Below are 3960 nucleotides of genomic sequence, written 5' to 3' on the forward strand. Positions count from 1 at the left end.
GTCTCTGTGCAGCAGGGGATAGGGGAGTTTGGTTATGGGGTAGGGTGAACAAGAGAAGGGACTAATGCCCTGCACCACACATACTCTTGCTTTCCTCCCCTCTGTAACTGGGGCACTAGGAGGGAATAGTCTCTGTGCAATAGCTCTGCTGTTGTTCCATGTCTTCAGGGAAGGATTCCTCCTTCTCATGACCTCCTGTGGATCTCCTCAGGATTCAGCTGGGTTTTGGGAGGCGGATTTGCTCCTAAGAGAAGCTCTTCCAATAAAGCAGGAGGGATAATTTTGTGAGATCTGTTTCATCTGGTGTTTTTGGCAGTGCTTCACCAAAGTCTAGCACAGTACGGACTTTGGCATGCAGTAGGCACCCACAAACACAACTTTAGAAGAGGGGACACAGTGTTCTCATTTATTCATAGGCATTGCCATTGGGGCAGATCCTGATTCCCTTTGCTCAGGTTGAGTAGCACTGAAAGCATTTGTGGAGTCTGGTGGGATTAATGGGATCAGAATATGCCCCATACAGCACTTAGCATTGTCCCACCCATTAAGGGTATGAGAAAATTCTGTAGGTGAGCCTGGGATAAATTGCATCACTTTGTCCTGGGCAAAGGAAAGCTCGAAAGCTTGTCTCTCTCACCAACAAAAATTGGTCCAATTAAAAGATATTATCTCAGCCAGCTTGTCTCACAAATTCAGGAGTCTTTTTAAACTGCTTTCAAATTTTTGTTGGGATTACTATTTTCTACCCTTCCAATTCCCTTAGTTACACTAGAGTTGGTTGGGAATTTTCTTTAAAATTCTCCTTTGCTGTGATGCCTACAGAACACTTGACAATGGTTAGACAGCTGATATGCTAAGACTGCTATCAAGTTGACTAGTATTGTCTCACTGTTTCCTTGTGTCCCCTTTGTCTGACTGTATTCACCTGTTGTCTTTCGTCCTCTACTTAGATTATAAGCTTTTGGGGGCAGGGAATGTCCTTTTGTTATGTGTTTGTACAGCGCCTAGTACCATGAAGTCCTTGTCTGTGATTGGGGCTCTTAGGCACTAAGGCAATTATTATTATTATTATTGTTGATAAGGAGGGAGCTTCTAAAGCTGTAGATCCAACCTAAGTCACAGGCACTAAAATTCACAACAAATGAGCAAGAGAGAGAATATACATGAGGATACATGAAGTGTCATATAAAGGTTTCATAAGCATGGGTTGGGAATGGCCATATCACTCATGAGTCCAGCCGGTGGGCATTTTCCAAATTTTGAGTTTTCACCGAACATTTTCATTAGCAATTCAGTTTCCGACCCAAAACAAAGATATTTTTTAATAATATTTTCCCCAGTAATTTTCAACTCTAGAGCTGGGGGAGATGTTGTCATTTTTCAAAATGTAAACAAATTCCCATATATATTTTCTTACCCCTTGAGAGTTGAAAACCACAAGTGAGTTACGCTAATCATCTCAATGAAGGCCTGTAAAACCTTTACACCACACCAGTGTATATTTTCTGTATGGCACCTATTTTACACACAAAGTCAGGATCTATGCAGTATCGTAGCCATGTTGGTCCCAAAATAGTGGTGTGCACTAAAACTTCTTAGCAACTACTGAGGTTTTAGCAGTTACCACCAGCCTATTCCTACCATGGAGTTTGGCTTGAAAAACTAAGAATTAATCCTGTGTGCTACAGTGCAGCATTTAGTTGTTGGTATACTGAGTCACTAGAAACATCATCACCTGGCAAGTAGAGACCATGTGTTTTGACCTGAAGAAGAGCTCTGTGTGGCTCGAAAGCTTGTCTCGCTCACCAACAAAAATTGGTCCAATTAAAAGATATTATCTCAGCCAGCTTGTCTCTCAAATTCAGGAGTCTTTTTAAACTGCTTTCAAATTTTTGTTGGGACTACTATTTTCTACCCTTCCAATTCCCTTAGTTACACTAGAGTTGGTTGGGAATTTTCCATTGATATAGTTAGGTTTGGTTTCTTATTTTGTTTGCAGAAAATACAGTTTCTGCAAAATCAACGTTTTGGGAAAACGTTGATTTTGCCAAAATATTTTGTTTTTTTCTGAAAATTTTCACTTTTCATGTGAGATATAATCTGACCAGGGAAACTCGCCCAGGGAGGATAATGAAGGCATGAGCAACTCAAACTACGTCTCCCATGAGGTATCACAGCAGATAAGGGGGGCACAGATAAAAATTGAACCATGCTGAAACGAAATGTTTTCCGTTCCATTCACCAAATTAAAAAAAGCACAGTTCTGAATTCAGGAATGTCAAAATGTTTTGTTTCAATCAGAAATGTTTCACCATTTCCAAACTGAAATATTTTCAAGCTTTCCTTTCCACAAAATTTTTTTGTCTTTTCATCCCAATTCGGGATGGAAATCCCAATTTTCACAGTTACCATGAGTCTGAGTGAGCAAGGCTCAGATGGAGAAAAAAGTGAAAAACAATCAATTTAAAAGTCCTCTACAATGACCTCAAATAGCTTTTCTGGGCATGCAAATGCCATGACCTTGAAGTTCTAGATCTCAGGACCTGTCGGGGTTAGACACAAGCACTCAGTGGAAAGCTGTGAATATCTCCTATCCCATGGTACAAAGTTTCAATTCCAAGTCCAGATGGGCTTTGAGACATTAGTCCTTAAACCTGTCAACAGTCCAGCACTACTAATGCTTGTCCTAGGCCTCAGACCAAGGAAATTTAGGTCTGGGGGTACTTCACATGGAGGGAGTGGAAAGAGAGATTTTTGTGGCAGGTTGATTTTTTTTTAAATAGTGCGTGAGTTGATAGTTGCATAACTTTTGTTATTTATTTGCGTTACAGTAACACCTAGAGGCCCTGACTAAGATCAGGCCTCATTGTGCTAGGCACTGCATAAACACACAGTAAGGGACAGTCCCTGGCCTGAAGAGCTTTCAGTCTAAATGGACATGACAGAAAAATGGTGGGAGAAAAGAAGGATTTACCATTCCCATTTTATAGATGGAAAACTGAGGCCCAGGAAATCTGTGACAGAGCAAAAAATGGAATCTAGATCTCCTGTGTCCCAGCCTAGTGTTTTAACTACAAGACCAGCCTAAGACATCAGCATTGCCTCATCTGTAAGTCACTAGTTTGTTTCAACTATGTCATGTCCGGCTGACAAAATTCAGAGCAATGTGAGTGTGGGCATGGTATGCCTTTGCAAAATGTCATGCATTCAGACATGTATGAAAGCCCATGATATATTATTAACACAGTACATGGAACTCTTGATCTCACTTGCCAGCTGATGATGTTTCTAATGACTCAATATACTAATTAAACACTAGATTTCAGGACACAGGGTTAATTCTTATTGTTTCAAGCCAAATTCTATGGTAAGAATAAGTAATTGCTAAAACCTCGGTAATTGCTAAGAAGTTTTGGAGCACACCACTTTCCTCCTTTACAGTAAAGGAGTATTTAATCATTTCCTGTTCAATTCTAGCACTGGGAGCAATTCAGTGTAATCTGCATTCCATTACACTGTTTTATTGCACACCTTCCGGTTTACTGCTGTAACAGGAACCGTGTTTAACACGGCACCCCCACCTCCAGAACAGAATGTATTACTTGGCCAGAGCTTCTTTTAGGAATGTTCGTATCAGCTTGCCAGGCTGAGGCTTCACTTTCATCACATTAAAATGTTCAGGATCCTCCAGCAAGACACAGAAAGCAAGGGGGAAGTTGCTGTGATGAAATGCATTGGGCGGTATCTGTACCTCCTCAGAGTCTCTGCTCGTACAAATCAGCATGAAGCTGAAGCTGGGCCCTGTTACACTAGTGCTCGAGGAGGGGGCGTAGCAGAGGTGAGCTGGGGTGGGGAGCCCTGCGGCAGCTCCCCCCTCTCACACCCTGAGGCACCCCCCGCCATGGCAGCTCCCCCGGCCTGGGGAGCCGTGCGGCAGCTCCCCACCCCAGCTCATCTCTG

This window comes from Trachemys scripta, chromosome 3 (genome assembly GCF_013100865.1).
Source record: "Trachemys scripta elegans isolate TJP31775 chromosome 3, CAS_Tse_1.0, whole genome shotgun sequence".
Lineage (NCBI taxonomy): Eukaryota > Metazoa > Chordata > Testudines > Emydidae > Trachemys > Trachemys scripta.